Source organism: Puma concolor, chromosome E4 (genome assembly GCF_028749965.1).
Source record: "Puma concolor isolate L17-30 chromosome E4, mPumCon1.1.hap2, whole genome shotgun sequence".
In the NCBI taxonomy this organism is placed as follows: Eukaryota; Metazoa; Chordata; class Mammalia; order Carnivora; family Felidae; genus Puma; species Puma concolor.
The window spans coordinates 31,584,620-31,602,633 of NC_141683.1; positions in this window are offsets into that span (position 1 = coordinate 31,584,620).

An 18,014-nucleotide genomic window follows, 5' to 3' on the forward strand; every position below is an offset into this window, starting at 1 on the left:
GTTTATGTTTAATAGTTTTTAAGGCTTTATTTTTTTAGAGAAGTTTTAAGATCATAGCAAAGTTGAGAGGAAGGTATATAGACTACCCATATACCTCCTACCCTCACACATGCGTAACCTCCTCCATTTTCAACATCCCCAGTCAGAGTGGTGCATTTGTAACAATTGATAAACCTATACTGACACATCATAATCACCCAAAGTCCATAGTTTACATTAGGATTCACTTTTGGTATTATACCTTCTATGGGTTTAGAAAAATGTATAATGATATGTATCTATCATCATAGTATCACACTGAATATTTTCACTGCCCTAAAATCCTCTACATTCCACCTATTTATCCCCCTCCCACCCCAAACCTTAACAACCACTATTTTTGGGTTTTTTTTTTTTTTTACTATCTCTATAGCTTTTTCTTTTCCAGAATGTCATATAGTTGGAATCATACAGCATAAGGTCTTTTCATCTTGGCCTCTTTTACCTAGTAATATGCATTTAAGGTCCCTACATTACTTTTAATAGCTTAATAGCTCATTTCTACTTAGCACTGAATAATATTCCAATGTCTGCATGTACAAAAGTTTATTTATTCGTTCGTTTACTGAAGAACATCTTGGTTGCTTTCAAGTCTTGGCAATTACAAATAAAGCTACTGTAGCATGCCTACATAGATTTCTGGGCATAGTTTTCAACCCATTTAGGTAAATATCAAGGAGAACAATTACTGGATTGTATGGTAAGAGTGTGTTTAGTTTTGGAAGAAACTGCCAAATTGTCTTCCACCATCACTATTTTGCATATTGGCCAGCAGTGTGTAAGAGTTCCTGTTGCTTCATGTTCTCATATGCATTTGGTGTTGTCAGTGTTCTGGATCCTGGCCATTCTAATAGATGTGTAGTGGTATCTCACTGTTGTTTTGAAATTACATATCTTCTGTGACATTCGATGTGGAGCATCTTTTCCTATGCTTGTTGCCATCTGTACATCTTCTTTGGTGAGGTGTCTGTTAAGGTTTTGTCCATTTTTTAATTGGGTTGTATTTTCATCATTGAGTTTTAAGGGTTCTTTGTATATTTTTGATGCCATTTGTTTGTCAGATGTGTTTTTTTGTTGTTGTTGGTTTTTTTTTTCTCCCAGCCAGTGTCTTGTTTTCTCATTCTCTTGACATTGCCTTTCAAAGAGAAGGTTTAAAATTTAATTAAGTCCTATTTATCATTTATTTCTTTTATGGTTGTGTCTTCAGTGTTATATCTAAAAAGGCATCACCATACCCAAGATCATCTTGATTTTCTCCTATGTCATTTTCTAGGAGTTTTATAATTTTGTGTTTTACATTTATTTAGGTCTATGATCCATTTTGAGTTAATTTTTGTGAAAGGTGGAAGGTCTGTGTCTAAATTTATTCTTTCGCATGTAGATGTCTAGTTGCTGTAGCTCCATAGGATGGAGGTTTTGCTCCATAGTATTTCCCTAGTTCCTTTGTTAAAGTTCAGTTGACTATATTTGAAGGGTCTATTTCTGGGCTCCCTATTCTGTTCTATTGTTCCTTTTATTTATTCTTTCACTAATACCATATTGTCTTAATAACTGTAGTTGTATAGAAACACTTGAAGTCAGATAGTATCTGTCCTCCAACTTTGCTCTTACTTTCAATATTGTGTTGGCTATTCTGGGTCTTTTGGCTCTCCATACAAACTTCAGAATCAGTTTGTCGATATGTTGGATGAAGTAGTTTATAAGTGTGCCTTATATCCAGTTGATTGATGGTATTGTTGAGTTCAGCAATGTCTTCACTGATTTACTGACTGTTGGATCTGTCCATTTCTAATAGATGGCTGTTAAAGTCTCCAACTATTAACAGTGGACTTATCTATATCTCCTTATATTTTTATCAGTTTTTGCCTCATGTAATTTGACACATAAACATTAAGGATTATCATGTGTTCTTGGAGATTTGAGCCCTTTATCATAATGTAATGTCCTTTTTGTTAATCCCTGATAACTTTCCTTTCTTTGAAGTTTGTTATGTCTGAAATAAATATAGCTTCTCCTACTTTTTTTTTGATGAGTTTAACATGGTATATATTTCTCTATCTACGTACTTTTAATCTACATGTCTTTTCATTTAAAGCAGATTTTTGGAGAAATAGGTTAAGATGGTGGAGTGGTAAGGGGACCCTAGGCTTGTCTCATTCCTTGAACACAGCTAGGTCAACATGAAACCATTTTGAAAACCTACGAAATTGATCTGAGGATTAATAGAACAATCTGCATAATTTGAGGTAGAGAACATAGCAGGTACATGGTGTGCAGAGGTGAATTGGGGGGAGAGAAGAACCACAGTGCCACAGGGGGGATGGAACCATTATTGTGGAGAGGAGAAACACAGGGGGAAAAAGAGCAGTACATCAGTTTTGGGCAACAAAGCACTCCCCGTGAAAGCAGCTAGAGATAAATGGTGAAAACATGTATAGGGGACTGCACAAGAAAACTGTTCTGCAAACCCATTGATGGTGGGCAAAGGAGAGAGTTTCAACAACACCAGTTTGGTTTTTTTTTTTAATTTTTTTTTTCAACATTTATTTATTTTTGGGACAGAGAGAGACAGAGCATGAACGGGGGAGGGGCAGAGAGAGAGGGAGACACAGAATCAGAAACAGGCTCCAGGCTCTGAGCCATCAGCCCAGAGCCTGACGCGGGGCTCGAACTCCCGGACCGCGAGATCATGACCTGGCTGAAGTCGGACGCTTAACCGACTGCGCCACCCAGGCGCCCCATCCAGTTTTTTTTTTAATATGAAATTTATTGTCAAATTGGTTTCCATACAACACCCAGTGCTCATCCCAAAAGGTGCCCTCCGCAATGCCCATCACCCACTTTCCGCTCCCTCCCACCCCCCCATCAACCCTCAGTTTATTCTCAGGTTTTTTTTTTTTTTTTAATTTTTTTTTTCAACGTTTATTTTATTTTTTTGGGACAGAGAGAGACAGAGCATGAACGGGGGAGGGGCAGAGAGAGGGAGACACAGAATCGGAAACAGGCTCCAGGCTCTGAGCCATCAGCCCAGAGCCCGACGCGGGGCTCGAACTCACGGACCGCGAGATCGTGACCTGGCTGAAGTCGGACGCTTAACCGACTGCGCCACCCAGGCGCCCCTATTCTCAGTTTTTAAGAGTCTCTTATGGTTTGCCTCCTTCCTTCTCTGTAATTTTTCCCCTTCCCCTCCCCATGGGCTTCTGTTAATTTTCTTAGGAATCCACATAGGAGTGAAAACATATGGTATCTGTCTTTCTCTTGTATGGCTTATTTCACTTAGCATAACACTTTCCAGTTCCATCCACGTTGCTACAAAAGGCCATATTTCATTATTTCTCATTGCCAAGTAGTATTCCATTGTATATGTAAACCACAACTTCTTTTTTTTTTATTTATATATGAAATTTATTGTCAAATTGGTTTCCATACAACACCCAGTGCTCATCCCAAAAGGTGCCCTCCTCAGTACCCATCACCCACCCTCTCCTCCCTCCCACCCCCCATCAACCCTTAGTTTGTTCTCAGTTCTCAACAGTCTCTTATGCTTTGGCTCTCTCCCACTCTAACCTCTTTTTTTTTTTTTTTTTTGTTCCCCTCCCCCATGGGTTTTTCTTGTTTCTCAGGATCCACATAAGAGTGAAACCATATGGTATCTGTCTTTCTCTGTATGGCTTATTTCACTTAGCATCACACTCTCCAGTTCCATCCACGTTGCTACAAAAGGCCATATTTCATTTTTTCTCATTGCCACGTAGTACTCCATTGTGTATATAAACCACAATTTCTTTATCTATTCATCAGTTGATGGACATTTAGGCTCTTTCCATAATTTGGCTATTGTTGAGAGTGCTGCTATGAACATTGGGGTACAAGTGCCCCTATGCATCAGTACTCCTGTGTCCCTTGGATAAATTCCTAGGAGTGCTATTGCTGGGTCATAGGGTAGGTCTATTTTTAATTTTCTGAGGAACCTCCACACTGCTTTCCAGAGCGGCTGCACCAATTTGCATTCCCACCAACAGTGTAAGAGGGTTCCCGTTTCTCCACATCCTCTCCAGCATCTATAGTCTCCTGATTTGTTCATTTTGACCACTCTGACTGGCGTGAGGTGATACCTGAGTGTGGTTTTGATTTGTATTTCCCTGATAAGGAGCGACGCTGAACATCTTTTCATGTGCCTGTTGGCCATCCGGATTTCTTCTTTAGAGAAGTGTCTATTCATGTTTTCTGCCCATTTCTTCACTGGGTTATTTGCTTTTCGGGTGTGGAGTTTGGTGAGCTCTTTATAGATTTTGGATACTAGCCCTTTGTCCGATATGTCATTTGCAAATATCTTTTCCCATTCCGTTGGTTGCCTTTTAGTTTTGTTGGTTGTTTCCTTTGCTGTGCAGAAGCTTTTTATCTTCATAAGGTCCCAGTAATTCACTTTTGCTTTTAATTCCCTTGCCTTTGGGGATGTGTCGAGGAAGAGATTGCTACGGCTGAGGTCAGAGAGGTCTTTTCCTGCTTTCTCCTCTAAGGTTTTGATGGTTTCCTGTCTCACATTCAGGTCCTTTATCCATTTTGAGTTTATTTTTGTGAATGGTGTGAGAAAGTGGTCTAGTTTCATTCTTCTGCATGTTGCTGTCCAGTTCTCCCAGCACCATTTGTTAAAGAGACTGTCTTTTTTCCATTGGATGTTCTTTCCTGCTTTGTCAAAGATTAGTTGGCCATACGTTTGTGGGTCTAGTTCTGGGGTTTCTATTCTATTCCATTGGTCTATGTGTCTGTTTTTGTGCCACACAGCTTCTTTATCCATTCATCAGTTGATGGACATTTAGGTTCTTTCCGTAATTTAGCTATTGTTGAAAGTGCTGCTATAAACATTGGGGTACAAGTGTCCCTATGCATCAGCACTCGTGTATCCCTCGGGTAAATTCCTAACAGTGCTATTGCTGGGTCACAGGGTAGATCTATTTTTAATTTTTTGAGGAGCCTGCACACTGTTTTCCAGAGTGGCTGCACCAGTTTGCATTCCCACCAATAGTGCAAGAGAGTTCCCGTTTCTCCACATCCTCGCCAGCATCTGTTGTCTCCTGATTTGTTCATTTTGGCCACTCTGATTGGTGTGAGATGATATCTGAGTATGGTTTTGGTTTGTATTTCCCTGATGAAGAGCGACATTGAACATCTTTTCATGTGCCTGTTGGCCATCCGGATGTCTTCTTTAGAGAAGTGTCTATTCATGTTTTCTGCCCATTTCTTCACTGGATTATTTGTTTTGGGTGTGGAGTTTGGTGAGCTCTTTATACATTTGGATACCAGCCCTTTGTCCGATATGTCATTTGCAAATATCTTTTCCCATTCCGTCAGTTGCCTTTCAGTTTTGTTGATTGTTTCCTTTGCAGTGCAGAAGCATTTTATCTTCATGAGGTCCCAATATTTCATTTTTGCTTTTAATTCCCTTGCCTTTGGGGATGTGTCAAGTAAGAAATTGCTGTGGCTGAAGTCAGAGAGGTTTTTTCCTGTTTTCTCCTCTAGGGTTTTGGTGGTTTCCTGTCTCACATTCAGGTCCTTTATCCATTTTGAGTTTGTTTTTGTGAATGGTGTGAGAACGTGGTCTAGTTTCAATCTTCTGCATGTTGTTGTCCAGTTCTCCCAGCACCATTTGTTAAAGAGACTGTCTTTTTCCATTGGATATTCTTTCCTGCTTTGTCAAAGATGAGTTGGCCATACTTTTGGTGGGTCTAGTTCTGGGGTTTCTACTATATTCCATTGGTCTACGTGCCTGTTTTTGTGCCAATACCAAGCTGTCTTGATGATTACAGCTTTGTAGTAGAGCCTAAAGTCTGGGATTGTGATGCCTCCCGCTTTGGTCTTCTTCTTCAAAATTACTTTGGCTATTCGGGGTCTTTTGTGGTTCCATACAAATTTTAGGATTGCTTGTTCTAGCTTCGAGAAGAATGCTGGTGCAATTTTGATTGGGATTGCATTGAGTGTGTAGATTGCTTTGGGTAGTATTGACATTTTAACAATATTTATTCTTCCAATCCATGAGCACAGAATGTTTTTCCATTTCTTTGTATCTTCTTCAATTTCCTTCATAAGCTTTCTATAGTTTTCAGCAGACGGATCTTTTACATCTTTGGTTAGGTTTATTCCTAGGTATTTATGCTTCTTGGTGCAATTGTGAATGGGATCAGTTTCTTTATTTGTCTTTCTGTTGCTTCATTATTAGTGTATAAGAATGCAACTGATTTGTGTACATTGATTTTGTATCCTGCAACTTCGCTGACTTCATGTATCAGTTCTAGCAGACTTTTGGTGGAGTCTGTCAGGTTTTCCATGTATAATATCATGTCATCTGCAAAAAGTGAGAGCTTGACTTCATCTTTGCCAATTTTGATGCCTTTGATTTCGTTTTGTTGTCTGCTTGCTGATGCTACCACTTCCAACACTATGTTAAACAACAGCGATGAGAATGGACATCCCCGTCATGTTCCTGATCTCGGGGAAAGCTCTTCAATTTTTCCCCATTGAGGATGATATTAGCTGTGGGCTTTTCATAAATGGCTTTTATGATGTTTAAGTATGTTCCTTCTATCCTGACTTTCTTGCGGGTTTTTATTAAGAAAGAATGCTGAATTTTGTCAAATGCTTTTTCTGCATCGATTGACAGGATCATATGGTTCTTATCTTTTCTTTTATTAATGTGATGTATCACATTGATTGATTTGCAAATGTTGAACCAGCCCTGCATCCCAGGAATGAATTCCACTTGATCATGGTGAATAATTCTTTTTATATGCTGTTGAATTCCATTTGCTAGTATCTTGTTGATAGTTTTTGCATCCATATTCATCAGGGATATTGGCCTGTAGTTCTCTTTTTTTTCCTGGGTCTCTGTCTGGTTTGGGAATCAAAGTAATGCTGGCTTCATAGAATGGGTCTGGATGTTTTCCTTCCCTTTCCATTTTTTGGAACAGCTTGAGAAGGATAGGTATTATCTCTGCTTTAAATGTTTGTTAGAATTCCCCCTGGAAGCCATCTGGTCCTGGACTCTTATTTGTTGGGAGATTTTTGATAACTGATTCAATTTCTTCACTGGTTACGGGTTTGTTCAAGCTTTCTATTAATTCCTGTTTGAGTTTTGGAAGTGTGTGGGTGCTTAGTAATTTGCCCATTTCTTCCAGGTTGTCCAGTTTGTTGGCATATAATTTTTCATAGTATTCCCTGATAATTGCTTGTATTTCTGAGGGATTAGTTGTAATAATCCCAGTTTCATTCATGATTTTATCTATTTGGGTCATCTCCCTTTTCTTTTTGAGCAGCCTGGCTAGAGGTTTATCAATTTTGTTTATTTTTTCAAAAAACCAACTCTTGGTTTCATTGAACTGCTCTATAGTTTTTTTAGTTTCTATATTGTTTATTTCTGCTCTAACCTTTATTATTTCTCTTCTTCTGCTGGGTTTGGGGTGTCTTTGCTCTTCTGCTTCTATTTCCTTTAGGTGTTCTGTTAGACTGTGTATGTGGGAATTTACTTGTTTCTTAAGACAGGCCTGGATTGCAATGTATTTTCCTCTCAGGGCTGCCTTCGCTGCATCCCAAAGTGTTTGGATTGTGTATTTTCATTTTTGTTTGTTTCCATATATTTTTAATTTCTTCTCTAATTGCCTGGTTGACCCATTCATTCTTTAGTAGGGAGTTCTTTAACCTCCATGCTTTTGGAGGTTTTCCAGACTTTTTCCTGTGGTTGATTTCAAGTTTCATAGTATTGTGGTCTGAAAGTGTGCATGGTACGATCTCAATTCTTTTATACTTATGAAGGACTGTTTTGTGACCCAGTATGTAATCTATCTTGGAGAATGTTCCATGTGCACTTGAGAAAAAAGTACATTCTGTTGCTTTGGGATGCAGAGTATATCTGTCAAGTCCATCTGATCCAATGTATCATTCAGGGCCCTTGTTTCTTTATTAACCGTGTGTCTAGATGATCTATCCATTGTTGTAAATGGGGTATTAAAGTCCCCTGCAATTTCCACGTTCTTATCAATAAGGTTGCTTATCTTGTGATTAATTGTTTTATATATTTGGGGGCTCCCGTATTTGGTGCATAGACAGTTATAATTGTTAGCTCTTCCTGATGGATAGAGCCTGTAATTATTATATAATGCCCTTCTTCATCTCTTGTTACAGCCTTTAATTTAAAGTTGAGTTTGTCTTATATAAGTATGGCTACTCCAGCTTTCTTTTGGCTTCCAGTAGCATGATAAATAGTTCTCCATCCCCTCACTTTCAATCTGAAGGTGTCTTTAGGTCTAAAATGAGTCTCTTGTAGACAGCAAATAGATGGATCTTGTTTTTTTTTTTTTATGCATTCAGATACCCTATGTCTTTTGGTTGGAGCATTTAGTCCATTTACATTCAGTGTTATTGAAAGATATGGGTTTATTTTTTTTTTTATTAAAAAATTTTTTTTAACGTTTATTTATTTTTGAGACAGAGAGAGATAGAGCATGAATGGGGGAGGTTCAGAGAGAGGGAGACACAGAAACTGAAACAGGCTCCAGGCTCTGAGCTGTCAGCACAGAGTCTGACACGGAGCTTGAACTCACTGTGAGATCATGACCTGAGCCAAAGTCGGCCATTTAACTGACTGAGCCACCCAGGTGCCCCTGAAAGATACGGGTTTAGAGTTATTGTGATGTTTGTAGGTTTCAGGCTTGTAGTGATGTCTCTGGTACTTTGTGGTCCTTGCAACATTTCACTCACAGAGTCCCCCTGAGGATCTCTTGTAGGGCTGGTTTAGTGGTGATGAATTCCTTCAGTTTTTGTTTGTTTGGGAAAACCTTTATCTCTCCTTCTATTCTGAACGACAGACTTGCTGGATGAAGGATTCTTGGCTGCATATTTTTTCTGTTCATCACATTGAAGATTTCCTGCCATTCCTTTCTGGCCTGCCAAGTTTCAGTAGATACGTCTGCTACTAGCCTTATGTGTCTGCCTTTGTATGTTAGGGCCCATTTATCCCTAGCTGCTTTCAGAATTCTCTACCCTTGTATTTTTCCAGTTTCACTATGATATGTTGTGCAGATCAATTCAAGTGACGTCTAAAGGCAGTAGTCTGTGCCTCTTGGATTTCAATGCCTGTTTCCTTCCCCAGATCAGGGAGGTTCTCAGCTATAATTTGTTCAAATACACCTTCAGCCCTTTTTTCTCTCTCCTTCTTCTTCTGGAATTCCTATGATATGGATATTGTTCTGTTTGATTGCATCACTTAGTTCTCTAATTCTCCCTTCATACTCCTAGATTTTTTTATCTCTATTTTTCTCAGCTTCCTCTTTTTCCATACTTTTATCTTCTAATTCCCCTATTCTCTCCTCTGCCTCTTCAATCCGTGCTATGGCTGCCTCCATTTTATTTTGCACCTCATATATAGCATTTTTTAATTCATCATGACTATTTTTTAGTCTCTTGATCTCTGTAGCAATTGATTCTCTGCAGTCCTCTATGCTTTTTTCAAGCCCAGCAATTAATTTTCTGACTAGTATTCTAAATCATGTTCTGTTATATTGCTTAAGTCAGTTTTGATCAATTCGTTAGCTGTCGCTACTTCCTGGAGTTTCTTTTAAGGAGAATTCTGTTTCGTCATTTTGATTAGTCCCTGTGGTAGCTCCAAACTGCAGGGCACTTCCCCTGTCCTGTCCGGAGTAACATGTGTTGGTGGGCGGGGTGCAGTCAGACCCCATGTTCCCCCCCAACCCACCGCTGGAGCCACAGACAGACTGGTGTACCTTATCTTTCCCTCTCCCAGGGGTAGGACTCACTGTGGAGTGGTGTGGCACCTGTCTGGGCTACTTGCACACTTCCAGGCTTGTGGTGCTGCTTTGATGGGATCTGGCCAAGGGCATATTAGACAGGGTGGATCCGCCAGGTGCTCAGGTTTGGGAGAGGCAGGCTTAGCTAGGTTTGCCATTGGTGGTCCCCTGTGGGAGGGGCCCTGTAGCCCCGGGAGGGAGGCACACCTGTCAGAGGGATGGATTCACAGAAGCACAGCATTGGGCGTTTGTGTGGTGCAAGTATGTTCAGTGATGGGAAGTGGTTCCCTTTGGAATTTCACCTGGGGGATGGGAGAGGGAAATGGCGCTTGCCAGTGCCTTTGTTCCCCTGCTTATTTCTGTCCTGCAGGGACTGAACAATTCTTCCTCCCCGTGTCCTCTTGCCCTCCCTGCTCTCCGAGAGCAGAGCTGTTGACTTTTAACATTCCAGATGTTAAGTCCCACTGACTATTAGAACTTACAGAGTCCAGCCCCTCTACTTTTGCAAGCCAGACTTCGGGGACTCTGCATTGATGGGCGGGCTCCCCCTCCACTTGCCCAGCTCCCTCCTGCCAGTCTGTGTAGCACACACTGCCTCTCTGCCCTTCCTACCCTCTTCCGTGGGCCTCTTGTCTATGCTTGGCTCCAGAGAGTCTGTTCTGCTAGTCTTCCAGCGGTTTTCTGGTGTATTTAGGCTGATGTGGGCGGAATCTAAGTGATCAGGAGGATGAGGTGAGCCCAACAAACCTCTGACCCTGCCATCTTTTTCACCACCAGTTTTTTTGTAAACAGCAGAGTGCAGATTCCAAAGTTTCAGGTGTCAGTCCCTGGTGGTGTTCAGGCAATGAAGCAAAGTGGAGCCCTAGGAATGCCAGCACAGTCTTAAGATCCTCTGAGTCGCATGGAGAGAAGCAGTTTCCCTGCTTGGAGTGTATTTGGTAGAGGTGATACAGACTCTCCATGGGCCAACCTGGAGGGTGTCATCAAGCCACCATATTCACTCATATAAGAACAAAGTTGCCAACCGAGGGCAGCAAACCCTGGTGCCAGCTGTGTGTTGTGATTTACCGTAAACTCTGAGCCACTGCCACTGTGTGGTGGCATGACTGTTTCCTGGGTCAAGCGAGCCCTGGCCACGGTGCAGTGAGATCCTCCTCCAAAAGATCATTGTGGGTTGAACTGCCGGCAGTCTCTTAAGTATAGGGTTTTGAAACACACCAGAGCCTGATATAAAACTTTGGGGAGAGGTACCACCTGGTAGGTGGAAAGCTTGGACACAAGGGGAAGGTGGGGAACTGACAGAAGTGGGAGACATAGGAGGGTTGACTGATGATGTGTCTGTGTGGACATGAACTTCCTGTTCTGGAGTCTAGAGAGCAGGGTGAAACTATTTGCACCATTTTTGCATCAAAACTATTTGACCCCGGTAAGGTAAACAGCACCACCAAGTGGAGAATGGAGCCATTACACCAAACCCCACATTCTTGTGCCCCCCAGACATGTCTCCACTAGAGCAAGTCAGCCTGAGAGTAAGAGCAGCAGGACCCTTCCTTCAGAAGATTAGTACAAATCCCTTCGACAAATTTCATTTACCGACCTTAGACTGCTGCAGTGTTTCAGCTCTAGGAAAAGATGTATCTAACTTCATTTGGGGTTTTTTTGCTTATTTGTTTTTTCATTTTGTTGTTGTTATTGTTGCTTTTATTTTTTGTTTTTGCTGTTGCTGTTGGGTTTTTATTTTCTTTTGTTTCTTGGATACAGAAAGAGCAAATTTTTTGTTACTTCATTTTATTTTTTTTCCTCTCTTCTTTTTTCTTTTCTTTCTTTTTTTAAATCAAGCTTCTCTTAACAAGCAGACTGAAACACACCTAGGATCTAGCTTCCTTTATTTGGTTAAAAAAAATTTCTTTTAATTTTTGTTTCATTCTATTATTACTCTTGTTTTTTCTTCCTCCAAAATGACAAGATTGAGGAATTCATCTTTAAAAAAAGAACAGGAAGAAATGATGGCTAGGTATTTAGTCAATGCAGATAAAAGTAGGATGTCTGAACTAGAATTTATAACAATGTTTATAAGGATATTAACTGGGCTTGAAAGAAAGCATAGAAGACGCCAGAGAATCGCTCTCTTTCTGCAGAGATAAAAGAACTAAAATCTAGTCAGGCCAGAATTAAAAATGGTGTAACTGAGATGCAAACCCAAATGGAGAATAAGAAATGAGGATGAATGAGGCAGAGGAGTGAATTAGTGATATAGAAGATAAAATGAAGAAAAATAATGAAACTTAAAACATGAGGGAAACAAAGGTCAGGGATCATGAAGGGAGACTTAGGGAACTCAGTGATTTATTAAGACATAATAACTTTCATATCAGAGGAGTCCCAGAAGATGAAGAGAGAAAAAAAGGGGCAGAAGGTTTATGTGAGCAAATCACAGCTGGAAGCTTCCCTAAACTGGGGAAGGACACATACATCAAAATCCAAGAAGCATGACCACTCAAACCAGCCCTATAAGACATTTTAAGGGGAACTCTGAGTAGAAGGGAAAAAAATGACCAAAAACAACAACCTAGAAAAGACCAGAAAACATCACCAGAAACACCAACTCTGCAGGTAACACAGTGGCACTAAATATCTTTCAATAATCACTCTAAATGTAAATGAACAAAGTGTGCCAGTCAAAGGATGTAGTGTATCAGAAAGTTTAAAAAGAAAAGACCCATCTATATGATGCTTAGCAATAGACTCATTTTAGATCTTGGGACACCTGCAGATTGAAAGTGAGGGGATAGAGAAGCATCTATCATGTTAATGGATGTCAAAATATAGGTGGAGTACCATACTTATATCAGACAAACTAGATTTTAAAACAGACTGTAACGATGTATGAAGAAGGGCATTATATCGTAATTAAGGAGTCTACCCATCAGGATCCAACAATTATAAATACTTATGTCCTCAACTTGGAACACCCAAATATATAAATCAATCACCAACATAAAGAAATTCATTGATAATAATACAATAATGAGTGGACTCTAACACTTCACTTACAACAATGGATAGATCACCTAAGCAGAAAATCAACAAGGAAACAATGGCTTTGAATGACACACTGGGCCAGATGGACTTAACAGATATATTCAGAACATTTCTTCCTAAAGAAGCAGAATACACATTCTTCTCAAGTGCACATGGAACATTTTCCAGAATAGATCACATACTGTGTCACAAATCAGCCCTCAACAGGTTCAAAAAGGTCACAATTATGTCTTGCGTATAATCAGATCACACTGCTATGAAACTTGAAGTCAACCACATAGGAAAATTTGGAAAACCCTCAAATACATAGAGGTTAAAGAACATCCCCTAAAAATGAATTGGTTAAACTGGAAATTAAAGAAGAAATGAAAAAAAAAATAACACAGAAGCAAATGAAAATGAAACCATGACCATCCAAAACCTTTTGATGCAGCATAGGCAGTCCTAGGAGAGAAGTATATTGTAATTCAGGCCTATCTCAAGAAGCAAGAAAGGTCCCAAATACACAATCTAACCTTATATCTAAAGGTTATAGAAAAGGAAGAGCAAATAAACCTAAAGCCAGCAGCAGAAGAAAAACAATAAAGATTAGAGCAGAAATAAATGATAAAGAAACAAACAAACAAAAACAGTAGAACTGATCAACAAAACCAGGAGCTGGTTCTTTGAAAGAATTAACAAAATTGATAACCCCCTGCCAGACTTATCTAAAAGAAAAGAGTAAGGCCCCAGATAGATAAAATCATGAATGAAAGAGAAGCGATCACAATCAGCACCACAGAAATGCAAACAATTATAAGAGAATACTATGAAAAACTACATGCCAACTGGGCAATCTGGAAAAAATGGACAAAACACACACTAAAATTCTAAACACACACACTATCAAAACTGAAACAAGAAGAAATAGAAAATTTGAACAGACCCATAATCAGCAAAGAAATGGAATCATTTACCCAAAATCTCCCAACAAACAAGATTCCTGGACCAGATGGCTTCCCAGGGAAATTCTACCAGACATTTAAAGAAGAGTTAATACCTATTCTTCTCAAACTCCAAAAAATAGAAATGGAAGTAAAACTTCCAGTCTCATTCTATGAGCCAGCACTACCTTGATTCCAAAACCACTAAAAATGAGAATTACAGACTAATATCCCTGTGAACCTGGATGCAAAATTTCTCAACAAGATAATAGCAAATCGAATCCAACAGTACATTAAGAAAATTATTCACCAAGATCAAGTGGGATTTATTCCTGGGCTGCAGGACTTGTTCAGTATTCACAAGTTAATCACCATGAAATACCACAACAATAAAAGAAAGGATAAGAACCATATGATCCTGTCAATAGATGCAGGAAAAGTATTTGACAAAATACAGCATTCATTCTTAATAAAAACTCTCAAAAAGTAGAGATAGATGGAACATACCTGAACATCATAAAGGCCATATGCAAAAAAACCACAGCTAATACCATCCTCAGTGGGAAAAACTGAGAGCCTTTTCCCTATGGTCAGGAACAAGACAAGGATGTGCACTCTCACAATTACTATTTAACATAGTACTGGAGGTCTTAGCCTCAGCGGTCAGGCAAGAAAAAGAAATAGAAGACATCCAAATTGGCAAAGAAGAAGTCAAACTTACCCTGTTTTAAGACAACAGGATACTTTATGTAGAACACCTGAAAGACTCCACTAAAAAACTGTTAGAACTAATACATGAATTCAGCGAAGTTGCAAGATATAAAATCAATGTACAGAAATCTGTTGCATTTCTATACACCAATAGTGAAGCAGTAGAAAAAGAAATCAAAGAATCAATCCCATTTGCAATTGTACCAAAAACCACAAGATATCTAGGAATAAACCTAATATCTGTACTCTGAAAACTATAGAAACCCTATGAAAGAAATTGAGGAAGACACAAAAAAAATGGAAAAGGGTTCCATGCTTATGGATTAGAAGAAGAAACATTGTTAAAATGTCTATATGACCCAAAACAAACTACACATTTAATGCAAACCCTATAAAAACACCACCAGCATTTTTCACAGAGCTGGAATAAACAATCCTAAAATTGGGGCCACACAAGGCCCCAAATAGCCAAAGCAATCCTGAAAAAGAAAAACAAAGCTGGAAGCATTATGATTCCAGATTTCAAGCTGTATTACAGAGCTGTAGTCATCAAGACAATATGGTACTGGCACAAAAACAGACACTGAGATTAATGGCAAGGAACAGAAAACCCAGAAACAAACCCACAACTATATGGTCAACTAATCTTTGATATAGTAGGAAAACTATCCAATGGAAAAAAGAGTCTCTTTGACAAATGGTATTAGAATAACTGGACGGCAGCACGCAGAAGAATGAGACTGGATCACTTTCTTACACCATACACAAAAATTAACTCAAAATGGATGAAAGTTCTAAATGTGAGACAGGAATCCAATCCTAGAGGAGAAAACAAGCAGAAACCTCTTTGACTTCAGCCAGAGAAACTTCTTACTAGACATGTTGCCGAAGTCAAGGGAAACAAAAGCAAACATGAACTATTGGGACTTCATCAAAATAAAAAACTCTGCACAGAAAAGCAATCAACAAAACTAAAAGGCAGCCTGTAGGATGGGAGAAGATATTTGCAACCAACATATCTGATAAAGGGTTAGTATCCAAAATCTATTAAGAACTTACCAAACTCAACACCCCCAAAACCAAACAACCCAGTTAAGAAATGGGCAGAAGACATGAATAGACATTTTTCAAAATACATCCAGATGGCTAACAGACACATCAAAGATGCTACATCATTCATCATCAAGGAAATACAAATCAATACAAAACCACAATGAGATACCACCTCACACCTATTAGAATGGCTAAAATGAATAACATAGGAAACAGCACATGTTGGCAACAATGTAGAGAAAGGGAAACCCTCTTGCACTGTTTGTGGGAATGCAAACTGGTGCAACCACACTGGAGAACAGTATAGAGCTTCCTCAAGAACTAAAAATAGAAGTAGCCTATGATCCAGCAATTGTACTATTAGGTATTTACACAAAGGATACAAAAATACAGATTCGAAGGGGTACATGCACCCCAATGTATATAGCAGCATTATCAACAATAGCCAAACTATGGAAAGAGTCCAAATGTCAATTAACTGATGAATGTGTAAAGAAAATATTGTGTGTATACACACACACACACACACACACACACACACACACACACACACAGACACACACATATACATCTAACGGAATATTACTAAGCCATCAAAAATGAAATCTTGCCATTTGCAATGATGTGGATGGAGCTAGAGTGTATTAGGCTAAAAGAAATAAGTCATCAGAGAAAGACAAATACCATATGATTTCGCTCATACGTGGAATTTAAGAAACAATACAGATGAACATGAGACAGGGAGATAAGAGAGGGAAACAAACCACAAGAGACTCTTTACGATAGAGAACAAACTGAGGGTTGAGGGAGAAAAGTGGGTAGGAGATGGGCTAGATGGCTGCTGGGTACTAAGGAAGGCATTTGTTGTGATGAGCAATGGGTGTTTTATGTAAGTGATGAATCACTGAATTCTACTCCTGAAAACAATATTGCAGTGTATGGTAACTAAAATTTAAATTAAAAAAAAGGGAAAAAAATAAAAGTGGATTTCTTGTAGGCAACTTACAGTTGGGGCATGTTTTTTGATCCACTCTGATGCTATTTGTTTTAATTGCTGAATTTAGACCACTGGCATACAAGGTGATTATTGATACTGTTGGATTAAAATCTACCATATTTTAACTTTTCTATTTGTTGCCCTTGTTCTTTGTTTCTGTTTTTGTCTTTCATTCTTTGTTTTTTGCCTTTTATAGTTTCAATTGAGCATCTTATATGATTCAATTTTATCTTATTTTAGCATCAGTTATACTTCTTTTTTCAAATTTCTTAGTGGTTGCTCTAGACTTTGCAATATATGTTTGCAACAAATCCAGGCTCACTTTCAAATAACACCATACCTCTTAATGGGTAGTGTGAATACCTTATAATAACAAAATAATCCTAATTCCTCCCTCCCATCCCTTGTGTCATTGCTATAATTCATTTCACTTATATACAGGTATACACACAGGTATACACACTTAATATATAAAAATAGGAATACATCATCAGATACATTGTTTCTATTATTATTTTGAGGGAAACTTAGATCAAGTAAAAATAAGAAAAATAAACATTAATGTTACCTTCACTTATTCTTTCTTTGGTGCTCTTCCTTTCTTTACACAAATCTGAGTTCCTGGCCTAGATTACTTTCCTTCTTTCTAAGGATGTTCTTTTGGCATTTCTTGCGAGGCCACCCAACTAGCAACAAAGTTGATCAATTTTTGTTTGTCCAAAAAAGTCTTATTTTGCCTTTACTTTTAAGGAATTATTTCTCAGAATATATAATCCTAGAACCTAGACTTCTTGGTTGATGTTTTGTTTTTCTTTTAACACCTTAAATATTTCACTGCCCTCTCTTTTTGCTTTCATGGTTTCTAGAGAGACATGGGATACAATTGTTATCTTTATTCCTTTGTAGGTAAGGTGGGTCCTCCCCCCGCCCCGCATTTTGGGCTTCTTGCAGGATTTTTTTCTTTATTTTTCATTTTTTTTTAGTTGGAAAATGATTTGCTTAGGTGCTTTTTGTTTTTGTTTGGTTTGTTGTTTGCATTTCTTTCTTCTGCATAGTGTTCTCTGAGCTTCCTTGATCCATGACTTGTTGTCTGACATTAATTTGGGGAAGTTCTCATTTATTATTGTTTCATATATTTGTTCTTTTATTTCTTTCTTCTTCTGATATTCCCATTATGTGTATATTACATCATCTGTAGTTGTCCCATAGTCCTTTGTTTTTCAGTCTTTGTTCCTTTTGCTTTTCAGTTGTTGAGGTTTCTATTGAGATATTCTCAAACTTAGAGATTCTTTCTTCAGTCATGTTCAGTCTACTAAGAAGCCCACCAAAGGCATTCTTCATTTTTGTTATAGTGTTTTTGTCTCTGGTATTTCTTTTTCCCTCATTCTTAGGATTTTCATCTCTCTGCTTACCCTGCTAATCTATTCTTGCATTGTTTTTACTTTTTCCATG